This window comes from Ascaphus truei, chromosome 2 (genome assembly GCF_040206685.1).
Source record: "Ascaphus truei isolate aAscTru1 chromosome 2, aAscTru1.hap1, whole genome shotgun sequence".
In the NCBI taxonomy this organism is placed as follows: domain Eukaryota; kingdom Metazoa; phylum Chordata; class Amphibia; order Anura; family Ascaphidae; genus Ascaphus; species Ascaphus truei.
The window spans coordinates 60,514,517-60,527,030 of NC_134484.1; the positions used below are offsets into that span (position 1 = coordinate 60,514,517).

Sequence of the window (12,514 nt, forward strand, 5' to 3'; positions counted from 1 at the left end):
TAAGTATAATAAGAAATCTTTTAAAACAACAAAAGAGGCACAAAATAAATACAGAGAAAGTCCAAATCAGGAGAATTGGAGATACAAAAAAAGTAAAACTCCAAAGAAATCAAGTATTACTCCTAACAAATCAAATATAAAGATCAATGTGAGGAAAACTCCTAAAAGGACTATTAGTATAGACTTTGATTCGGAAATAGAAATAGTGACTAATAACAGAAAAGAACAAAGAGAAGTCCAAAAAGAAAGATTGTTCACTAAAAATGACCCAAAGAAGGATTCTAAGGAGGATTTTTTAGGGGAGGGGGGGTCCACTTCTTTTCAGGGAGCAAACAAATATGCTCCTCTGATAAGAAGGGATCCCTCATCAGAAAGGAAAAGAATAAGAGTAGAAGAAAAAGGGGAAGAAGAAGGGAAAAAGAAACATCTCAAAAAAAGCAAGAGATAGGTAATAATATCTTCAACCTAAGTTCAAAAATACTCAGTGAACCAGAAAAGTCGCTGATTGCAAAGGGGCTTAAGTTTGCTCCCACTGTGGGTCCCAGCAATTTCGGTCTTTTTGTGGACGCTCAAAGGTTCCTTAGAAAACTCACTATTAAAAGGTTTTTTAGAACAAAGGAGGTAGAGCAGAGAACATCTGACAACCTGAAAAGGGATTCAAATGATAATTGCTCAATAAATATTCCTCCTAAGATACCTATTTTAGTCCATTCTGGTCTTAAATTGCCCTCTATGTTTTATCCCAAATTTGCAAAGGGTAATAATTTGGAGGTATTTTCAAATTTGGTGCAAAAAGATTTTGAAAAATTAGTGGAAACAGATAAAAGGTTTGACAACAATCTAACAAATTCTGAAAGAAAAGCTTTAAAAACTTTGCAGGAAGATACCTCTGTGGTTATAAAACAAGCTGATAAAGGGGGCGGAGTGGCTATCCTGGATAGAAAAGATTATATCGCAGAATCCAATAGGATTCTGGGTGATAGCCACACTTATTTACCTTTAAAGAAAGATCCAACAACAGATTTTTTAAAAGAACTTAAAATTCTGTTAGATAAAGGTAAAATGGAAGAAGTAATAAATATGGAAGAATACAATTTCTTATATAGAGATAACCCAGTTAGACCTATATTTTATTACCTTCCTAAGTTACATAAAAATATTTGTAACCCCCCAGGAAGACCTATTATTGCAGGCATAGACTCTCTAACGTCCCATCTATCTGCCTACATAGATGTTTACTTACAAAAATATGAGAAAGAACTCCCCTCCTACCTCAAAGATACTACCGATATTCTACGTATCTTAGACAATCAAGTTTGGGAAGAGGGATGGTATCTAGTGACATGTGACATCACGTCACTATATACCTGTATAAACCATAGAGACGGACATGAGGCAGTTGACAGAGCACTGTCCAAAGACTCAGAGATGCCAAATGAACAGGCCAATTTTATTCTGGATGGCATCAAATTCATCCTAGAGCACAACTACTTCATGTTCGAGGGTACATATTATCTACAAAAATGTGGTACCGCCATGGGCACAAAATTTGCACCCAGCTATGCAAACCTCCTGATGGGTGCTTGGGAGGAAGACCACATATGGTCTGTTGCAGAGCTGGGTGAAAGTTTGTGCCTATGGCGCAGGTATATAGACGATATCATTTTTGTTTGGAAAGGGGATGAAGATAGCCTCATCCTATTCACCCATTACCTTAATGACAATTTGTTAAATTTACATTTCACATGTGACTATAGTCAAGAAAAAGTGAACTTTCTAGACTTAGAAATTTTCATTGAGGATGGTCTTATTAAGACCAAGACCTTTTTTAAGGGTGTTGATATTAATAACTATATATCTATGGACAGTTGTCATCATCCAAAATGGTTGGAAAATGTGCCATATGGGCAAATACGAAGAATTAGGAGAAATTGCACTGATGACAGCAATTTCTATAGCCAATCAGCCTTTTTACAAAATAGGTTTAAAGAAAAAAACTATGGGGATACAGTGATAAGAAATGCACTAGTAAAAGTAGAAAATTTAGAGAGGAAAAATCTGTTATGTGATAACAAAAAACAGTTGAGATCAAAGAATAACTTTGAGTTTTCATTTTGTACAAATTACAACAGCCAATCAGAAAAAATTTCAAAGATCATTCATAAACATTGGCATATTGTTAAAAATGACTCTGTACTGGGAGAAATTGTCCCAGATAAACCGACTGTAATTTTCAAAAGAGCCAAGGTTTTGAAGGATAAGTTAGCCCCTAGTGCATTGCAAAAAATAAATCCAATTACAAATAGGTGGCTAACACAAACTAAAGGCTTTTTTGGTTGTACTACGTGCACGGCCTGTAAATACAGGACTGATGATAAATTCGGTTATACATCATTTGTAACAGGAAAGCGGTTTAGTATCAAACAGCTTCTAACGTGTAAAACTGATCATGCAGTATACCTTGTGTCTTGCCCTTGTGGGCTACAATATGTGGGTCAAACTTCAAGAAAAGTACAAACACGCATACTTGAACATATTGGTAACATAAGGAGAGGTATCACAACACATTTTCTGTCTAATCATTTCATCCAAAAACATAATGGAGACACATCAGGTCTTAAGTTTACTGTTTTGGAGCAAGTGTTACCACATTGGAGAGGAGGGAATAGAATCACCTCTCTGAAAAAGAGAGAGAGTTTTTGGATATTCACCCTCAAAACACTTGTTCCCTTAGGACTTAATGTGGACTTTGAACTGAGTGCCTTCCTTTGAAGTTTTTTGAGTAAAAGCTGTATAGAATATTAAAGAGGATAAGGATTTGTTGATGTTATGTTTACTATCACACTCATAATGTTTTTCTTCTTCTTTGTTTTTCCTTTGGAGATGCATCAATCGACGTTTTTAATTAAAGAAATGTGTGGGGAATACTTTATAATTTTTTAGTAAACTTATAGCTATTTCTATTGAATTGGATGTGTTTACCATTCATTATATAATTTTTAATATGGATTTTTTAGTATATTATGTATTAAAGGTTAAATTGTATTTTAATATATTTGTATAAATTCTGTGGAGATCTGTTAGGGTGGTGAGTGTAAATCAATTACCCAATTAATTAGATCATCATATGTTGTGACCAATAGGGAGAAAGGTCATTACAATTAGGAAGGGTATATAAAGTATCCTCCTATGGGATTACGTCACTCCTGACGAAGCCGTCGACCCTGCACGGCAAAACGCGTAGAGCGTAACCCTCAACATAACACCCTGAGGGAGACGATACCCAGCTGATGTTCCGGTGGCGCCAACTGTACCCGTATAATTCGGAAGTGACGTATCGGCATCTAGCTTGCAGCTCCGGTGACGCCAACCACATCCGTGAAACCCGGAAGTGACGTATCGGCATCCAGCTTGCAGCACAGGACGAGTACCGGTGGAGAAGGCGGACGCGCTGGAGGTTCACGAGGTCGCGACTCGGTGTATCATCTTTACCTTTCACAACGCCCGTTTTACTCCGGTATCTTGTAAGCCTTGATTTTAACCATTCCGGATAAATTCATATGGTTTTTTAATCTTTGGCTCTGTTGTCTCTCTTCGGGAATTTATTTCTCCCTTCTGTTGTTTAGGGATATGTTCCTTATCCAATAGCCTTTTGCTCCTTGGAGCATTACCACATTTATATTGCCAAACAGTATACACTATGGTAGTTTGTATATTTTCCAGGTATTGACGCTCCCCTGACTCCATTCCACTATCTCGTTTGAGGACCTTGAAACAGTCCCAGAAGGGTTTGAGTGTCTTTACTTTTATTTTTTTGCACGGTGAAGTTTATAATTTATATTATATTTGTTTATCACTGTTATTTGCACTGAAGTATAGTGTTAGAGCGCCATCTAATATACTGTGTATGTTAATAAACACCACCTGCCTGATCTAGTTTGCTTACAAAAGCCTGTCTGTTGAGACAGGAAGTGACTCCTTAGCTCTGAATGAGAGCTGACCTTTGGAGACACCACATGTCTCGAGCGCTGCCAGAAAACACAGCAGAGCTGATTTCAAGACACAGGGAAAACTACTAAACCTGAAGCTGACACACCCTGAGTAGGGAGCTGAACCAGGAACTGAGAAGATTCTCCCTCCAAGGAACAGATAAGACTTTTATTCTTAAGAGACTGCTTATATCTGCTTATTTCATGCTATATGTTTTGGGGCTGCAATACATGCTTGACTTAGGGAGTTGTGAATTAATTGCATGGTATTTTCACTAGAGATACTCCCAAGTGAATAGAAGCTTTGTTCCCCCCCCCCTGTGTTTTGATGATTTCCTGATGAAAAGGAAAAGGCACATTAAAGCCTATTATAATTTCACCTTATAAAGTCTCCAATTGTGTACCTCTGTGAACGTCCGTCTACAGTATCTTCAAAAAAAGGTTGGGATTGACTTCCGGTACGGCGACAGGGCTGTGAGGACGCACTGAGAGGAGCTCCACTGGTCCGACGGGGAGAGCCGCAGTAACCGCGCACCGATAGCCGGCAAAACACCTCCAAAATTTAAAGGGACAAGCTCCCCAACAAGCAGAGGCACCTGCATGGAGAAATACCTCTACAAAACTACACAGATGGCTCCAAAACAGCAACAGCAGCGCCAGGACAAGGGAGAGAAAAGGAGAGAGACCCCCAAAATGGCCGACAGCCACGAGGCTCATGCAGGAGAATCAAGCCAGACCGGGGAAGCAGGCAACCAGGCACAAACAAGGTCAGAGCATGAGAGCATTGCTAAGGCTGTAACAAGAGAAATTCTCTCACAACTAGACAAAAAAATTGACAAAATAAAAAAAATCCATAGATAAGCTGAAAAATGAACTGACAGCACATACCTCAAGAGTGGAGGAGACTGAAGCTAGAATCAGCAATGTGGAAGACGAAATGTCTGAAACGCACCAAACAGTAGAAGAACTGAGAAAAACAAACTGCTTACTGGAGGAAAAAGTTGATGACCTTGAAAATAGGTCCAGACGAAATAACATCAGACTGATAGGGGTGCCTGAAACAGTAAAACAGTACCAACTCATAGAGTTCTGCGCAAAATGGATCCCAGAGCACCTTGGGCTCTCCGCAGACCATGCAATAAAGATTGAGAGAGCACACAGAATGGGTGCTGCAAGGCAAGATCAAGACACTAAACCTAGACCGATAATAGCAAAGATTCTCAATTTTTTTTTTCCAAACGTTTTTATTAGGCATTGCTTGAAATACATTGTATACATAAAAGACATCATATTACCTAATACCAGTTTTCCTGTTTTAACGACAGTAAGAGGGAAAGACTCAACGCGCCCCCAACCATCAAACGTGGGTCGGCAGCATTGGCGTGAGGATGGAAACAGAAAGTGGGGGGGGAGTAGAGAGGTAGAGGTAGAGGGGGGGAGAGGGGGGTGGGAAGGCCCTTCCTCCTCAGTCCACTGTCCTTTATTCCGTCGCTACCTCTGTCTTCTGTTGTATGAGATGATCATTGTTAATCTTTCGTATGGGATAGCCACGGTTCCCATGTGTTATAAAAGGGCTCCGTTTTCCTTTTTAGGAAGGCCGAGAGCTTTTCCATTAACATGACCTCCTGTATGCTCTTTTTGACAGTTTGCCTAGGGGGGGAGACACCTTCTTCCACGAGGCCGCCACCGCACATCTAGCCGCCGTAAGAATGAAGGAGATCAATTTACTTGTTGGGCAGTCAATGTTCTCGATTGGCCTGGCCAACATATAGGTCAACGGATCAATGGGTATTGTGAGGTCTGTGACCTCCATGATTAGAGTCTGTATGGTTTCCCAGTATTTCTGAATTTCTGGACATGACCACCATATATGGTCCATGTCACCCTTATGTCCGCAGCCTCTCCAGCATAGGTCAGAAGCCAGAGGGTAGATTTGATTTAGTCTAACTGGGGTAAGATACCAGCGAAACAGTATTTTATATATGTTTTCTTTGATTGTGGTACATATGGAAGTTCCTGAAGCTGTATCCCAAATACTTTCCCAATCCTCTCGGTCTATAACTGTGCCCAATTCTGCTGCCCAATGGAGCATGTAGTCATGAACTGGAGCATCTGTTGCTCGTTCTAGTTCTGAGTATATTTGCGTTATGAGACCTTTTTGGTGTGCTGTCTCCTTGCTTAGTCTTTCAAAGTTCGTGAGAGGGGGAAATTCCAACGTTGGTGATATTGATTGGGCGTAATGCCGTATTTGGAGGTATTTGAAGACGTTTAGACCTCTTATTTCGTATTTGTTTTGCATCCTTTGGTAGCTCAGGAACTCCCCAAAGCTCAGGAAGTCAGCAATCGCCGAATGTTTTTTGTCGTAAATTGATCGAATTGTCTGGGCTCACAACCTGGTGGGAATTTGGTGTTTTCGGTGATTGGTATAAGTTAAAGATTCTCAATTTTAATGACAAAGTCAGAATTATTAAAGCTTTCAAAGAATTGGACCAATTGACATATGAGACGAAGCGAATTATGATTTTCTAGGACTATTCGGCAACGGTCTCACAAAAGAGGAGGGAATTCAGCAGGGTTTGCACCACCCTATTCAAGCAAAAACGGAAATTTGCGCTGATATATCCGGCAACCCTAAGACTTTATACCGACACAGGAGTGAAAACCATTACGTCCCATGACCAGGCAGAAAAGTATGTGGCAAAGATGACAGCAACCAGGGGTGCAGAGGAGGATTGAAACGCCGCAAGAGAGGATCAACGCTGAAGAAGACGTATGCAGAGCCCAGAAGCCCATTTCGTCCGAAAGAGACTGAATTAAGATAGATGTCCCTTTATTGCTTAAAAAAAAAATGTGTGGATGTATGCGGGTGTGTATGGGTACATGTATATGTGTGAGTAGGATCATATATGAGCATGTGTATGGGTACATGACAATGCATAGGTATGCGTATGGATATATGAGTCTATATATGTACATGTGTACAGACGTGTCTATATACATGGGATCCTACCCCACAGGTCTCCCATGCCCTATAACTCTGAGCGGAGTGGGGGATTAGTTTTCCATCTGCCGAGCCGATATCCAACTGCCTAAAGATACCTTGATGTGAATGTGCTCATTGAATATATTGTGAGTACATGTCCTGCAAGTCTCTATGATAAAACTTTGTGTTATCTGGTAAAGCACTATTGTTTCCATTATCTCTGTATGATTGCATATGACTGATTGGGAGCTGCTGCCAGAGTAAATACACCATCCTGCCTGACACCAACCCTATTGATGTATGCTGCTGTATGCCGTGGTCCAAAGCTGAGGTGTCCAAAGATCCATCACTAATACAAACCTGCTATTTTGAATCTTACATTTTGTAAGTAGGTCACCATAAGAGCCAAGTCTCAGAGTTTGACATATATATATTTTTCATACCACACTATGATTATTTTTGTATTTTTTTCTGGGTGTTCCTGAGGATACTGCTCCCTTCCTGCCCTGGATCCTAAACTGTTGTAAGGGAATCAGTGCATATTCCCTGGAAGGTTGAGAGAATTCGTCAGTTTCACACATTTTTATTTTTTTTGATCACTTTTATAGTTGTTAAGCGCCTTTTCCAAGTCACTGGGTTTCACATTGTTTCTCTGCACTTGATTTGGTGGCTGCTGTACACTATTGTTCTATATTATACACTGTTATTATCATTTTTTTGTGATTATGGAAGTTGTTTCACCAAATATATTTGCCAAAAGACACAATAGACACTTATTGTTCACAGACACTAATATAACACATACACTAGTGAAAGATGATTTTTTTGGATGAGGAATTTATCAAACTAGAGAGGTTACTTATTAAAGATACTAGAAGATGGTTAGACCTCAAATTTTTAAACAAATATATGGATTGTAAACGAATCCCGAGAGGTTTGAGATTTACAAAAAACCCTTCTTCCAATTTGGACGACGAGGATTTTGTGAATAAGTGGTATGAAACCATAGACAACTGCTCCTTTAACCTTATGACATCCTTAATAAATCAACATAAAAAACATATTAAGAAAATTGACGAGGAGGTTACTATAATAGAGGAGAGATTGGCCCATATGGAGGATACCACTGAATTTAAAATTAAAGATAGGGAACTAAAAAAGAAAATTGATAGACTTGAACAAGATCTTGTCACTAGTAAAACTAATAAATTTCTAAGAGACGAGGAAGATTACCTTAGAGGGGAACAAAGAGATTGGAAGAAAAAGAAAAACTATCAAACACAAAGTAGACCTGAGGATAGACAAGTCAGAGAATCTCAGATCACATCAGAGAAATATAGTACTAAACCATATTCTGATAAACGTCATTTCATACCCAGAATACCTAGGAGAGACAATTATGACTCTAAATCTTTGTATTATGGTTCAAGGAATGATTTTATACCTAGACAAAATTTTATTCAAGAAAGAGATCATAAGGAGAAAGAGCCATATAAAGAGAGAGAATATTTTAATGAGAGATCATCTTTTAGAGAGAGAGAACAAGCGTTAGAGAGGGAGAGGCGTAGGGAGAGAGACATAGTGAAAGAGAGAGAATTAAGAAGAGAGAGAGAGTGTAAAGAAAGAGAGCAATACAGAGAAAAAGAGAGAGAACAAAGAAAGGAAAGAGAATTTAGAGAAAGAGAACAATATAGAGAAAAGGAATTACAGAGGGAAAAAGAACTTGCTAGAGAGAAGGAAATAAAAAGAAATCGAGATCAAAAAGAAAGGGAAAAAGAAAGAGAAAGAAAAGAGAGAGAATACCAAAAAGATAGAGAACTCAAAAGAGAGAGAGAATTAAGAAAAGATAGAGAGGACAGAAAAAGAGAAAGAGAGAGATTTGACTCTGCTAAATATGCTAAAGCAAGTAGATCACGTTCACCCATTGGAGCCGTGGGGAATAGTGATCTTCTAGATATCAGTATTTGGGAGACAAAAAACCCATTTACTCCCCTCCTGGAAACAGAAGAGGGGAGTCATTACCCCAAAGGGGAAAGAAACAGAGAGGAAAGCGGGGGGGGGAAGAAAGAAACAAGTGATAACTGCCAACCCTGAAAAGAATAAAAGTATCTTTAATCTTAGTAGTGTGGATTTAACTACTTCACAATTAAGTGTTATCTCCAAGGGACTATCCTTTGCGCCCACTTGTGGACCCAACAATTTTGAGCTATTTGTGGACGCAAATAAATATATTAGAAAACTAACAGTCAAACGTTTCTTTTTAAGTAAAAATGTGGAGTCAAGAATGTCTAACATCAAGCCTGCTATAGAGAAAGAAAGTGAAATATTCAAACACACAACACTTAAGAATAAATCCACATTCAACCCTGCTTATTGTAAGGGAAATCACTTAGATGTCTTCTATAACCTCATTGTAAAGGACTTTGAGGAGCTCTCAAAGAGTAACAAATCTAAGATTAGAAACAATATGAATAAAGAAGAGAGGTCTGCTTTAGAGGAAATAACTAACAATACAAATATAGTTATAAAACAGGCAGACAAGGGAGGGGGGGTAGTCATCCAAAATAGAGATGACTACCTAAAAGAAGCCCACCGCCTTTTAGGAGACAAAAAAACATATGAAATTCTACCCAACAACCCTACTAAAACTTTTTTGGATGACTTAAGAGTGCTTCTAGACCATGGCAGGGAATTAGGCATATTGAATGAGAACGAATACAAATTCTTATTCAATGAATGTCCCCAATTACCGATATTTTATATATTGCCTAAAATTCACAAATGCATGAAACAACCTCCCGGGAGACCTATTGTCTCCGGAATTAATTCACTTACATCAAATCTATCTGCTTATATTGATACTTTTCTCCAAAGTCATGTAAAATCCCTCAAATCATATCTGAAAGACACCACTGATGTATTAAGTCTATTAGAGAATTTTACTTGGAATAACGACTATATTATGGCCACTATAGATGTTGCTGCTCTATATACATCGATAGAAAAGAATTTAGGATGTGAAGCTGTCAATTTCTTTCTGAAACAAGATCCAGATATGAAAGAACAACAAGTTAAGTTTATTATAGATGGCATATGCTTTATACTAGACAAGAATTATTTTTGGTTTGAGAATAGTTTTTACATTCAGAGATGTGGCACCGCCATGGGTACGAGGTTTGCTCCCAGCTACGCGAATCTCTTTATGGGATTCTGGGAGGAACAGCACATTTGGCCCGGTGGCGTTCTGGGGGCGGACCTTGTCCTATGGCGGCGCTACATCGATGATGTGCTTTTAATTTGGCGTGGTGGTCAGGAGAGTTTGGACTCCTTTCTGTCGAGTATTAACGTTAATATGTACAATCTACAATTTACCTCTGTAACAAGTAATATCTCTCTCAACTACTTGGACCTGAATATATATATAGAGAATGACACTCTCAAAACTAGGTCTTTCTTTAAGGAAGTTGACAGTAACAACTATATACTACGTACAAGCTGTCACCAAGATGTATGGATGGACAATGTCCCATACAACCAATTCAGACGGATGCGGAGAAATTGCTCAGACAATACAGTATTTAATGATCAATGCAATATACTTAAGGAACGTTTTGTAGAAAAAAGATATAGAACAGAACTCCTAGACACAGCATTAGAAAAAGCAAATGGTCTGAATAGAAATGACCTATTGGTACCCAAAAATAAAGATATTCCTCCAAAAAGAAATTTTGATACAGCATTTTTAACCTCTTTTAATAGAGAGTCAAATAATATTAAGAAAATAATACAAAACACTGGCATGTTTTATTAAATGACCCAATTTTGAAGGAAGAGATTCCAGAACGTCCGAGAGTAATTTTTAAAAAAGCAAAAAATTTAAAAGGCATAATAGCTCCAAGTAATATTAAAAAATTAGAGACGAACAGAAATGGATGGCTCCAGAAATTGGAAGGGTTCCATGGCTGTGGTTCTTGCAAAGCCTGTGAATACAAACAGCAAGACAAAAAGGGATTTAGGTGCAATAACAAAAATGAGAATTACAAAATAAAACAGTACATGAACTGTAACTCTAAATACATAATCTACCTCCTGGAATGCCCATGCGGGCTCTAATACGTTGGCAAAACATCAAGAGCTATTAAGACACGGATTTTGGAGCACCTAAGTAATATAAGGCGCAATGTGCAGTCACATAATGTTTCTAAACATTTTTCCTTTTTTCATAACTCCAATACGAAAGGGTTAAAATTCACCGCGATAGAACATGTGACACAACATTGGAGAGGACGGGACATAAATTTAGATTTAAGTAAAAGAGAAATGTACTGGGTGCATAAACTCAACACTTTGACACCACATGGTCTTAATGTTGATTTTGAAATTGCACCCTTCCTCTAGTCACTGTAATTGCACTTTCCTGTGTCATCCCTTTTTTAAGTCATGTCAGTCTTATTATTTGCATTTTAGTTTTTCACTTTTAATATGTTTTTATTAATGTTAGCCATATTTGATATTTATGATTAACTAACATATGTTTCTCTCTCTCTCTCTACCCTCCATTAAGCATCTCGATCTAACAACCCCCAATTAATTTTAGTATTTAATCATTTTTAAACTATGTAGGTACTCAGTTTCATGTTTTTTTATAATTAATAAAGTATTTTATTGCGTCGTTTTTTTGGCCACAGAGATCATGTACCCATTTTGGGAGACTCTGTGTGTAATTATGTTAACTATCATGTGTGGAATTATGCTTGATTACATCACCAATTGCCTTAATTGAGAAGGCTATTTAAATAACACCCAGTAGGGGACTTAATCATTGCTCCTGAGGAAGCTGCGGTATGCAGTGAAACGCGTTGAGCCAAAGAAGTTCCAGTTCCAGTTTAGCAGAGCCCAGCTGTATTCACCGTTGGGGAGCTGTTGTACTGCTGTTTCCACGGAGGCAGAGCTGCGGACCGGCGTCCCTCCTACTCCCCGTTCTACTTGCGCCTACCGGAAGTCGTCACCGCCAGGCCAGGAAGTGACGACAGACGCCAACCATCCGGCACCGGACGAGGGGGCACCCTCGTGGAGGACATGTGAGCGGAGTGGAGTGAGGGATTTGTTTTCCATCTGCCGAGCCGATATCCAACTGCCTAAAGATACCTTGATGTGAATGTGCTCATTGAATATATTGTGAGTACATGTCCTGCAAGTCTCTATGATAAAACTTTGTGTTATCTGGTAAAGCACTATTGTTTCCATTATCTCTGTATGATTGCATATGACTGATTGGGAGCTGCTGCCAGAGTAAATACACCATCCTGCCTGACACCAACCCTATTGATGTATGCTGCTGTATGCCGTGGTCCAAAGCTGAGGTGTCCAAAGATCCATCACTAATACAAACCTGCTATTTTGAATCTTACATTTTGTAAGTAGGTCACCATAAGAGCCAAGTCTCAGAGTTTGACATATATATATTTTTCATACCACACTATGATTATTTTTGTATTTTTTTCTGGGTGTTCCTGAGGATACTGCTCCCTTCCTGCCCTGG

The 12,514-nt window shown here is 38.7% G+C and overlaps 1 long non-coding RNA gene across 2 annotated transcripts in view; it reads right to left on the reverse strand.

Moving 5' to 3' along the window:
• LOC142478723 (uncharacterized) overlaps nucleotides 1-12,514 on the reverse strand; it is a 132,576-nt gene that overhangs the window by 74,123 nt on the left and 45,939 nt on the right. Inside the window, exon 3 of one of the 2 annotated variants that reach the window (XR_012793460.1) lies at nucleotides 10,436-10,952. The exons of the other annotated variant lie outside the window; for it this stretch is intronic. This is a non-coding gene — a long non-coding RNA (uncharacterized LOC142478723). Of the gene's footprint in view, nucleotides 1-10,435; nucleotides 10,953-12,514 lie in introns of those variants that run through there. 2 annotated transcript variants of the gene reach the window in all.